Source organism: Mirounga leonina, unplaced genomic scaffold (assembly GCF_011800145.1).
Source record: "Mirounga leonina isolate KUSES-001 unplaced genomic scaffold, KU_Mleo_1.0 Mir_176, whole genome shotgun sequence".
In the NCBI taxonomy this organism is placed as follows: Eukaryota; Metazoa; Chordata; class Mammalia; order Carnivora; family Phocidae; genus Mirounga; species Mirounga leonina.
Window position 1 is genome coordinate 57,727,746 of NW_023270454.1, and position 12,330 is coordinate 57,740,075.

The 12,330-nt window shown below is 36.2% G+C and overlaps 1 long non-coding RNA gene across 1 annotated transcript in view; it reads right to left on the reverse strand.

The window, feature by feature from the left end:
* Nucleotides 1-3,897: 3,897 nt before the first annotated feature.
* The window catches only part of LOC118022345, a 276,406-nt gene continuing 267,973 nt past the window's right edge, over nucleotides 3,898-12,330 (reverse strand). Inside the window, exon 3 of the long non-coding RNA XR_004682482.1 lies at nucleotides 3,898-4,011. This is a non-coding gene — a long non-coding RNA (uncharacterized LOC118022345). The remainder of the gene's footprint in view (nucleotides 4,012-12,330) is intronic.

Here is a 12,330-nt window from a genome sequence, read left to right on the forward strand (position 1 = left end):
GATTAAAATTATCTGAAGATAAAAAGTAGATTCCCATTTGTGGAAAGAATCGAGACAAGCAGCCATGTCTGCTTTTTTGGGTCTGTATACATTGTCTGAGGAACAAGGAGAATCATATTTTAGATGAATTTTGAGTCCCTACAAATGCTGATACTGACCACCACTCATCCAACACCAGACTTCATTTTGTCCTAACTGGCTCCCAGCTTTGATTCCCATCCGTTTCCACTCCTGGACCCACATGGCTTTGTGGCATATAGCACAAGTTCTAATTACTCACTTCTGACATCTATTGATCTTTGATCTTAGATGCAATAGCTCTTTAATTATTTTATCTAAATGATTATAATTCTGGCCTTTGACTATACAGTAGATACCTGGCCCAAATCCAAGCCTGGGGTCATACTTATTCATGCAACAAATATCCATTAATCACCTACTATCTACCAGGTATTATTCTGAGACCCAGGGATATAACAATGTTTATTGTTCATAACTGATCCTAATCTGAGCAGCATCTTGGATGAACCTTATTTTCTTATCCAGTTGTTGGATAAGAAGGATAATATTCACGGTATGCTACTATTTTGTACTGCTTAGAGATACATATTTCATTTAACCCTTAAGTGATACTTGCTACTTGGTAGGTACTATTCTAAGCACTTTATACATACTAGATTATTTAATCCTGGTAATATGTCTACAAAATAGGTCTTATTATTATTCCCATATTACTTATGAGAAAATTGAGACCAAAGAAATTCAATAACTTACCCAAGGCCACCAAATGTGCCAGAACCAGGTTTCACATATAGGCCATCTAGCTTCAGAACTGTTCGTAATCACAAAAGGCTGAGTGAAAGTTCTATTAGCTTAGATGGAGGTGTTTCCCTTTCCTTCCCTCCTTTCTCTGATCTTATTTATAGTACCCAGAAAGGCTCTTTCAAGGGAAGCCATCCCATGAGAGTACTGAGCCTGAAAACCACATCCATCTTCTGAGTTCCAGAAGGTATTTGTTGGATAAGTGCTTGACAGATCTTAGTAACTGTAAAGTGGAAATTCAGAACTCTGCTTGACTCCACCCTATGGACTGGGTTAAAGAAATGGAGGAGCAGGGCTGAGAGGAAAAGCAGGATGAAGAGAATACTTAGTTGTAAATGCAATCTTATAAAAAGAACAATTATCTAATGCCCACAAAAAATATTCTTCAAGGACCATGGTCACTTTTACAAAATATATGGCTCATGTATGAAATTAAAACTATCAAACTGCTTCCATTACAAGACAATGAGGTTGTTTATTTTTCATGCTTATATTGAGCCTAATTGCTGAGCATAGCCTATAAAACTAAAGCTGTTTCTTTGGTAATTCAAGTACTTCACTGGGAGCAGTGCAGAGTTCATCTATGTATAGAGATTTTTAAAAAGGCAGCTTATATACTTAAGCAACACTCTTAAGTACATGGTTGTCCACAAATTTATCTCCCTCCAAATATTGCCTAAGCTTTTGGTCCAATCTTTTTTTTTTTTAAGATTTTATTTATCTATTTGACGGAGAGAGACACAGTGAGAGAGGTAACACAAGCAGGGGGAGTGGGAGAGGGAGAAGCAGGCTCCCCGTGGAACAAGGAGCCTGATGTGGGACTGGATCCCAGGACCCTGGGATCATAACCTGAGCCGAAGGCAGTCGCTTAACCGACTGAGCCACCCAGGCGCCCGCTTTTGGTCCAATCTTATATATGTTGGTTTGTCATAATGGTTTCCTAATCACCAAAGTTTTTTATTGATCCTTTGCATATCATCATTACACTGGATGAGGTAGAAATTTCAGAAAAGTCACTCTCTATTCAGTCTTAGTAACTAATCTTTCTTGCTTTAAACAGTCAAAGGAAAAATTATTGTGCAGATTGTGTCCAGTAGAAATACATTATAAGCCCCTGCCTCCTCTCTTCCCTCCGTGTCCCCCCCCCTTTTTTTAGCATGTATGGACTGTCCAACATGCCCCAGGCCTTGTGCTAGGTTCTAGAGCACAAAAATGAAGAAAACAGCATCTAGTCCTTTATACCCCAAAAGGTAGTCTCTAGAAATAGATAATATATACCATAATGAAGGTATGTACTGAATACTATTATGTTATAAAACCTGGAGGAATGGTGTCATTTATTATTTATTCAATAAATAGTTAACATGTGTCAAATAAGAATTAGGCATTGTGCTAGATGTTGATAGGTGGTAAGGAAGTAGAGACAGAGATTGTAGACAATTCTTTGAGGAGTTTTGTGGTAAGGAAGAGCAGAGAAATTACATCTTAAAGGGGTCTAGGGAGTATGAGTTGGGTAATCAAAAGGCAGGCTTGTGTGAAGGTAGAAAAGACCCAAGAGAGGCAGAAAATTGATAATGCAGAATAAAACAGAGGTAACTGAAGAATCAAAGTACTTGAAAAGGCAGGAAAAGACTGACGTAGGTCACAAGTGACGGTGTTGATTGAGAAAGGCTCAGGAGCTACGCTTTGATTATAACAGGAGAAAAGATAAATTCTGTTTATCTTTTTTAAAATATATTAAAAAAAATTATTTTTTTTATATAGTAAGGTCATCCTCTGCTAGTGAAGGTAGGAGGGATATTGGATATTTTGAGGTACACAGAGAAGGCAAGAAAATCATTGTTCTAGAGAGCAAGAAAGTGAATTTACTAGGTAGGTAGACTTTCTCATAGTTTTAAGTGCTTATTTAAGATTTTTGCTCATAAATTTGAAGGGAGTCAAAAACGCAAACTTTTCTTCGGCCAGGTCCATTAGTTAATATGTGCAGTAACAGAGTAAGCCAATGGTTGGATTTAATTACTGTGGAGTTTTCCCAAGTGAGTCCATCAGAAAGAGGGGTAAGCAAGGCTGTTTCCATGGAAGTAGTTATAGTGGTGGTCCATGAAATATGAGCTAAATGAGAAGGAAAGTGAAACATCAGTGAACAATTTTAAAAACACTTGTCGATTTTGTCTATTTGGGGCTTCAAGATCTTTCCTGTATTACATGGGTAGGATATGGCTGGTAGAGGGGTCTGTTTAACAATATCTGAAGGGGATTTTCAACTCAGAATTTTAAAAAAATAGCAAGAAACTTTCTAATAAGTTCTATATTTTGTTATATGTCACATAAAATGAATTATGAATGATGGCTAATGCATGCTGATTGGCCCGCAACTTCTTCTGAGTCTAAACTGTTGATAAACTTCAACCAATGAATGTAAGGGAATAAGTACGGAACAGTATAAAGAATCTACTCTGCATTCTAATTTGTTGTTACATTTGTTGAAGATGGTGGTTTCTTGCTTCAAAGACCTTATTCATTATTATAGAATGTTCTTATTATCTGTTCAATAACTTGGAAATGGCTTCGAGCTGCTGTAGCTCTCTGTCTCTCTAGTGTCTGATTTTTGCATGCATCCATGCTCTCTTTGTTCCCAGTATTTGTTCTGTAAAATCCCCATTCTTCTTTTTATTACATGGAAAAAATGCATAAAGAACATCCATCAGTAGAACTATGGAGCATTTTCCAGACAAAACAATCTAGAACAAACACTGGCAAGCCATAACCCATGGGTTAATTCTGGCCCTACTTGCTTTTCTAAATAAAACTTTCCTGCAACCTAAGTATACTCATTCATTTATGTATTGTCTATGGCAGAGGTGAATAGTCATGACAGAGATCATATGGGTTGTAAAGTCTAAATTTACTATCTGACTCTTAACGGAAAATATTTGCTGATCTCTGGTTTAGAATAGCATTGCGTATATACCTCAGGTCCTGTAGTGAAAGGTTCTGTTAGTCTCTTTTCAGCGGGTGACTATGGCGCAGAGACAGAAAGGCAGGTTCCCCAAGGACGTCTCTAACTTACCCTTCGTGCCCCTCCTTCAATGCTGTAGCCATCTTACAGTTGCCAAGGGTTGCTGGAATCCCTGCTGCTCACTCTCTGGCTGTTCCAAGAGTTCTTAGTGCCCTTGAGAAAGACTAAACCTGTAGGTAGAATGTGGCAGTTTTTCAATTGATTTGGGAGACAATGCAGATTTTGCTAGTCTTAATTCTTTAATTTTTAAATTATTGTGTTTTCCTGTGTTTTGAGGAAGGGAGACATAAAGAAAATTGCTTCTGCTAATCTCTGTCAGTGAGTGACAGAATTTAAATCAAACAGACAGGAACTCTTGCTCTTTCCCGTGATGCAGAGTTTCCACCTCTTCCCATTGCTGGATTATCCACGCATCAAAAAATGAATGGCGTTTCTGGGAGTGTGATGTTTATTCTCACAATAGGTCTAATTCTGAGTGAAAGAACTAATTGAAAAATCAGAAGAATTTTGTCTTGATGTGCCCATGCTAATAATTACATCCATCCATTTGAATTCTGAGGAAATGGGTTTTTGCTGTGGAAATTCTTATCACAATGGGCTGACTCTAACTTGTACCCTGCTTGTAGCTTTGATTTATGATGTGCTTCGTGTTTTTTGGCCAGCTCTTTTTGAAACTGTAGAGTGGAAAGAAAATGTTTTCAACAATGTCACATCCAGAAGGTGATTTCTGGGAGCTTCAAATGCAGGCTTTAATCTTTCTTCCAGGTTAGCCACCGCGTAGGCTGCTGAAGAGCACTGGGGCTTCTTAGACCCATTGGGGATTCGGGGCAGGTTTCATCCAGACGCCCTGGTGCTGCTCACCATTCTAACAGTGGCATTTTGTCTCTCGGTGGAGTCTTCTCACGTTACATTTAGGGGAAGTGACTTGTTGCTAGGCTACAGCTTCCCAAAAGCTACGATCACAGTAGTTAATTGAAATTAATTTCCCAACGTATCCTGTTCGGCGGTCTATGGAGAAAGAAAGCAGATCCTGCTTATTTTTTCTCTTGTGTTCCCTTGAATTTTCCTCAAGTTTTTATTGTGCTGGTAAAGATGAAGAAAATGGGAATCAGGGTGGCAAGGAGAGGAGTTATAAAGGGAAAATTGATTGCAGGACAGTGTTTTGTTTTGTGAGAGATAAAGAAAGCTATGTCAAAATTCACTAGGGTTTTAGGACTATGGGCTGAGAATTTAGGTAGTCTCTGCCATACCACATGTATGTGGAGTTAAGGTGTAAACTGGGGGAGGTGTTTGAAAAACATACAGACTGGGGTGCCTGGGTGGCTCAGTTGGTTAAGCATCTGCCTTCGGCTCAGGTCATGATCCTAGGGTCCAGGGATTGAGCCCCATGTTGGGCTCCCTGCTCAGCGGGGAGCCTGCTTTTCCCTCTCCCTTTGCCTCTTCCCTCTGCTCATGCTCTCTCACTCTCAAATAATTAAATCTTTTTTTTTTTTTTATTTTACTTATTTATTTGACAGAGAGAGAGAGACAGTGAGAGAGGGAACACAAGCAGGGAGAGTGGGAGAGGGAGAAGCAGGCCTTCCGCTGAGCAGGGAACCCGATGTGGGGCTTGATCCCAGGACGCTGGGATCATGACCTGTGCCGAAGGCAGACGCTTAAGGACTGAGCCACCCAGGCGCCCCTCAAATAATTAAATGTTAAAAAAGAAAAGAAAAGAAAAACATATAGGCTGCCATGGAAGTTTTCCCTCCTTTTTTAGAGAAAAATCAACACATTTTTACTCCCTCCTTCCCTTCCTCCCTCCCTCTCTTCTGTCTCTCTCTCTCTTTGTATATGATTATGACTTAAACATCTAAACTATTTGTGGAGGTTTCCTCACCCTTCTTGGCCAGAACAAGAAACTGCTTGGCAGTAAGAATATGGAAAGAAAGATTCACTTTATAAAATCTGAGTCAGAAAACATTTATCATAATTGGCACAATGGATAGTTTGGGACTTATGTTAGGGATCATCTACTATTTTGATAGTTGCCCTTTTTTTTTTTTTTGATGAAAATCTTAAGGTTATGTTCTCTATCTCTTCCCTCTTCCTTCCTCCCTCCTCCCTTCTTTTCTTTTCTTTTCTTTCGTTTCTTTTCTTTTCTTTTCTTCTCCTTTCCTTTCCCTTCCTTTCTTTTCCCTTCCTTTCCTTTCCTTTCCTTTCCTTTCCTTTCTTTTCTTTCCTTTTATGAAAACATCTATTCCAATTCAAAAATTAAATTAATCATAGACTTGGAAATAAGAATGTAGATTTGTGGGAAGATTTCTATGACATAAGTGATAATTCACCTTAAGTTAGAAAGTCAAAACCCAAATGAGAGAGGAGGGAAAGAAGGGATGACCTATTACTTAAAACTTGCTTTACCAGGTGAAAATGTCAGAAAATGAAATCCAAATTCTGGGTTCCCTCCGCATTTCACCATCCACCCTGGATGTTATTTTTGTTTGTTTGTTTGTTTGTTTTAGTGTTCAGAGAATATAATCACAGAAAAAAGTAATGGGATCATAAGAGGACTATCACTAACGTTACAGCTATACTTGCAAAATAATTTGATTATGGCTGATTGACATAAATGCAGTCATTCAATAATCACTGATTGTCTACTCTGTGCCAAGTATGGAGTTACATAATAGGGATAGAAATTTGAACAAAATGGTCCACCCATCTTTTATCCTCAATAGGCTTCAAGTCTTTTTCTATGATACTGGTAAATTAATCAGAAGACCAAAATAACAAACTATTTCAGTTGTCAAAGTCATATCTTTCTGATCAGGCAATAATAATAAAATAATTCCAGCAATTAGGCAATACTTTCCTTGAAGTCAACTCAGTTTTTCACAAGGTATTATAATAGATCTAAATGAGGAGAAAAGTGGAATAATTAACATGGTATGGCACTTGAATTTTTATTGTGTGCTGAGGAGTTATTTTGAGTATTAAGTGCAAAATGTAAGCAGGTATTGTAAGTATGTAAAGAAAGATTAGTGCAAGAGAAAGTCAATGGACTGATTGAGTTTAGGGGTTTATGTAATTCTATTACCCTAAGAATCCACCCTTCTGCTTCACTGCAGGCTGTCATGAGGCAGTGAGAAACACAGGTCCAAATCTGAGACCCAACTCAACCCTTTACTAGAGAGGGGACTTTGGATGTACAATGTCACATTATTTTGAATCTGAGTTTTCAAATTTTAAAAAATTGGCCACAATAATATTTACTAAATCACAGGAATAATGGCGTGAGATCCAGCAAGTGAAAACACTTTGTAAACCTTAAAACTGAAAGGATTGTTAATATTAATAGACAACCAGTTTGAGGATATTATATATGTGAGCACATCTTTCTGTTTTTGTAGAGTCCTTTACAAAGCACAAATCTTCCTCTTTAATCTTTTTTTCTGTTTTCCCCTTTCCTCTAATATTTAGTTAATTTTCTTAACTGATATCTACTCCCTTCTCCATTTCTCTTCATTATATTTGTAAGCCAAAATTTGATATTAATTGTGACCAATAGACCTAATCACAGGGTTAATAATGAAAGTAAAATCATAACTTAATGTGAATTTTGGTGCAGTGGAGATCTCAAATCATGGAATCTTCACATATATTTCTTCCTATTTACCCATATTTGAGTCTAATTAAAACAGCATTTCTATATGCATTAGATTTCCAATTATTATTTTTTCTGTTTTTAAAAAATTTATTGGTATTGCAATATGATGCTTTCATCAGCTTTTGTTACAGAAATAGACTATTTTCCAAATATTTTGGAATACTTAGAACATTTGAAGGGTTAAATTAGCTTTACTTGCCTAACCTGGGAACCAACTTCTACTCTCTCAGCATTTCGCTTACTTCTATTACAGCATTTAGTACACTTGTTTTGTAAGTTGAATGTTCATCTTCTCTCTTCTTTACTTTAAAACTTATCCAGGATAGGAATTATGTTCCCATCCTGTCTATATCATCAGCACTAATCCTGATGCCTAACAGTTATGTTCAATGATGTTTGCACAATAAATTATTTGCATTGAAAATGTAACATTTGTCTGTATGTAGCTTTTCAATGATGTTTTTAAAAAGTATTTAAAAAAAAAATAAAATAAAAAGTATTTTTATAAATAGAGGACTTTCTATGGCTATTGTATATATGTGGATGTTCACATATGATAATCAGAATAGATTTATCAATGGCCCTTGAATTCTTACTGTGTTTACCAGAAGCAGTAGGGATTTACAGTGATATATTCATAATATCAAAATCAGTCAACTTTGTTAGCAATCTTGAGAATTTACATAGATTATTTTAGTACTATGGTAGAAACACCATATAATAAACTCTGGTTGTATGAGAATATTAAAGTAAAAATCTACAAAAATCCTAGACAGTAAAAGTTATTAAATGATATAAAAGTTTATTTGAATAGGGGCTCCTGGGTGGCTCAGTCAGTTAAGCATCTGACTCTTGATTTCAGCTCAGGTCATGATCTCAGGGTCGTGAGATTGAGCCTTGTGGTGGGCGCCATGCTCAGTGCAGAGTCTGCTTGAGATGCTCTCTCTCCCTTTCCCTCTGCCCCTCCTTCCATGCTCTTTCTCTCTCTCTCTAAAATAAATAAATAAAATCTTTAAAAAAAGTTCACTTATTTATCTGAATAAATAAAAAATAAAACAAAATGTATCATGAGAAATAAATCCTCTATGTTGTATAGATACTAATTCTGTTTAAAGTATTTTACAATATAATACAATCCAAAGCAACATTTTAACATGACTTTGGTGAGGGTTGTCTTTACAAAATTATTTAAAAGTTTATTTGAAATAATAAGTGAGTAAGCATAACCTAAAAAAAATTAACTGTGTAATAAGGTGATGGGAGGGAATTGCACTAATAGTAAAACATATAAATCTAAAAAATCACTAGAATAGATTAATACTATTTTATAAAACAAATGGAAAAAATATCATTATATAGTACTACTATAAAAAAAAAGAAAAGAAAATAAAAAGTGCCATAAAGTCCTGAAATTGACACAAGTATGGACAGCATATAATAATGCTTATGTTAGTACATAATAAAAATATGCTACAAATTAATGGGAAAGTTGTGTATTACTCAGTACCAAGTCTTTTTTTCATAAAAAAATACAAAAAACATAATGGAAAACTAGTAAAAATGATTACTGAATATATGATAGCAAAGAATTAATGGTTTCAATATATAGGAGCTTTATCAATCAGTAAGAAAAAGACAAATGTACTAACGGATGAATAGGTAAGGGGCAGCACAGGAATTTCTAACAGAAGAAATACATGTCAACTGAACTAATATCCAATATATAAAAAGTAAATCAATTATGTTATCTTATATATACTAAGGTTAACAACAATTTTTAAAAATTAATCAGTTATGGAGCACCTGGGTGGCTCAGTCGGTTAAGGATCTGACTCTTGACTTCAGCTCAGGTCATCAAGCCCCACATTGGGCTCCCTGCTCAGTGGGGAGTCTGCTTTGCCCTCTGCCCGTCTGCCACCTCTTACTCTCTCTCTCTCAAATAAGTAAATAAATAAAAATCTAAAAAAAAAAATCAATCAATCAATTTTGAGGTACCTATATGGAGAGTGTGTTTGCTGAGTATCTAAATATCTCTACTCTACTGTTTCTTGCAACTCACAAATAAAATAACAAAGAAAAATAATTTTAAAATGCAGTATCAATACAGATAAAGGGGAAAAAGGAAAGGAAATGCCTAAATTGAATTGGAACAGAATTATATGGTTTCTTTTTTTTCTGGAGAGAAAATTAGCAGTATTTACCAAAATCCCCAGCAGTAAGCACTCCATTACCCTCCCAAAGTTACATTCCTAGGAATCTTCCTTAAGGAACTAATTGAGGATGAAGGCAAATATTTATCTAACAAGATATTTTACAATCATTGTTTATAATGGAGAAAAATAGAATTTAGTTAAATAACCCTCCATAGAGGGATTAAACAAATGATGATAAAGTCTACAGTGGAAACCATACATTCACTTGCAATCACATCATAAAAGAATATTTAATTACATGAGTATGTCTGTGTATGATATAATATATGTATGAAACAATATGTATGATATAATACAATTTTTGCAAGAGATTTCATTACATTGGGAAAAAAAGCAAGTGTAATATACATTTGCAGATGGCTCCCTTCATCACTGGCCTTGATGTTATAGTCAAAATGGCTGTTAAGTGCAGATGCTCTATCTTACCCATGTACTTTTCAGGCATTCCTTTAACCACAGAACCTAATCTGTCTCTAGACAGTCTACTCCTTGGTGATGAAATAAGCACCTCTCTAGGAAACCTGTACCCACATGGGTTAATCTCTTAGGCATGACCATCATTCCCATACACCTAGCTTCGACTTAGTCTTTAAAAATGTTTTGGAGAAATTTGAATTTCTCCAGAAATCACCTGGAAAGACAACAAAATTAAGTAGTTTAGACATTAACTGAAATCTATTTAAATTATTGTTCATCATTACTTAAATGAGAGTAATAAGGCCCAAAAGCATAAGGCATAAAACAAAAAACATTTGAGAAGGTGATAAAGTAAGAAAAATGTAAACGAAAAATACAACATCTTTGCTTTACTTCTATAAAATTTTGTCTCAATGTCAACAAACTGTGACAGGATATAATTTTGGCGAAGTTTTCAATGTTACTATTTTTTGGTCATTCATGAAAACCAGGGCACTATTTAGTGGGCATCAATTCATAAATGAGCATCATAATTTTTACAGTTCAGTATTTGGCATGGTGCATTGCCATTAGGCACTCAGCTGAAGAATGTGATATATCTGGTAGCTTCAGTTTGAAATCACCCAGATTATTTTAGTATAGCCAAAACAGATTTTTTTTCTAACATTTGTATCCTCTAGATCTTACATTTACTTAAGAGTCTATTGAGTGCCTACTACAAAAAGGCAAGTACTGTACTTCTCCAGTACTGGACATCTACCTGTCCATTCTTAGAGGCACTAGGCTGGCTCAGTTGGTAAAGCATGCAACCCTTGATCTCGGAGTTGTAGTTTCGAGTCCCACATTGGGTATAGAGGTTACTTAAAAATAAAATCTTTAAAAAAATTAACATGCTCAGCTCCATGAAAATGAGGGCATTTTGTGGAGGGAGATGCTGGAACATCTCCTCAATGAAAACCATCAATTGGCTCTGAATCAGAAAAAAAAAAAAAAGTCTCCTTTTAATTAGTAATTGCTCTGGATTTTTCTTCATTGATCTTTATATGGAAAATGCTCTCACTGAGCTAATCTAATGCCAAGTCTGTGATGTAAGATGCTTTTATTGCTTTGACTTTGTAGTAACAGGAGGAAAGAACAGCTACTTCTGAATTCTGAAGGAGGCAGTACCTAGGCTTCCATAAACACAGATGATGTTCCTGAAAGAATGGAAATGTGCTTAGTCTTAAATCAGGTAAAAAGGTGGCACTTATGTTGCCAGGTGGCACTGAATCACACAGCTTCCTCTTTTTAAAAACGGTCTTCCCATCCAAAGGCTGCGAGGCCATGCAGCATTTATAAAGCATCTACTATGTGCCAGGACACTGGACAAGGAACTGACAGTGCAGACATGAAGGAGAAGATCCCTATTCAAAAGAAGCTCTTATAAAGCTGGAGAGATAAAATAAGTAATTTCCATAATGAGATTTTTTTTGTTCTATTAGAGACATGAGGATAGAAGAGATACTTCTACCCAGGAAGGGCTTGAGACATCTCCACTGAGGTGTTGAAGAAATTGGGGGAAGGGAATGGAAGGAACTGGCATTTCAGGCTACAGGAATCACACGAGCAAAACCACTAGTGAAAAGTTCTACCTGGTAGAAAGCAAACACTCTGCAAGACTCAAACCCAAAGTAAATAGCAATGAAGCCAAAGACAATCCTCTAGTTGCTAGAGGTGTCTGGAAAAGCCTACGTTTAATCTTCCCTGTTCTTTATTGGCTGTATTTGCTTGCTTCTGTTGCTGAGTTTCGCCTGAGGGTTGGAAAGTCTTTCATGTGTATCAAATGTTTTTCTCCAGGTTTCCTTTCCCCCCACTTTAGTACTGCATTTCTGGGGATGGTTGCTGGTTTAAGTTGTCTTTCCTGCTCCATGGTGTTTTTTCTGCTATCTTTGCTCGAGGTTGTGCTAACTACAGTTCTGCTGCTTCTTAATTATATTCTTAATCTCTACAGGCTTATAACAGAAAGTCTTTGGCTCTAGGCTGCAAGAGGAGAGAATGTAAGAGCAGCAAATAATACACAAAATGAGACCATTCATAATTGTTTAAAAAATGGGAAAGCTAGCAGCTGCTCAATTCCAATTATTTCTGTTATCTGCAGAATTTCTTACTGAAGGCAAGAATAATCACTGTACTCAGCAGCTTGGGAAATACACTCATATAGAACACAGGCT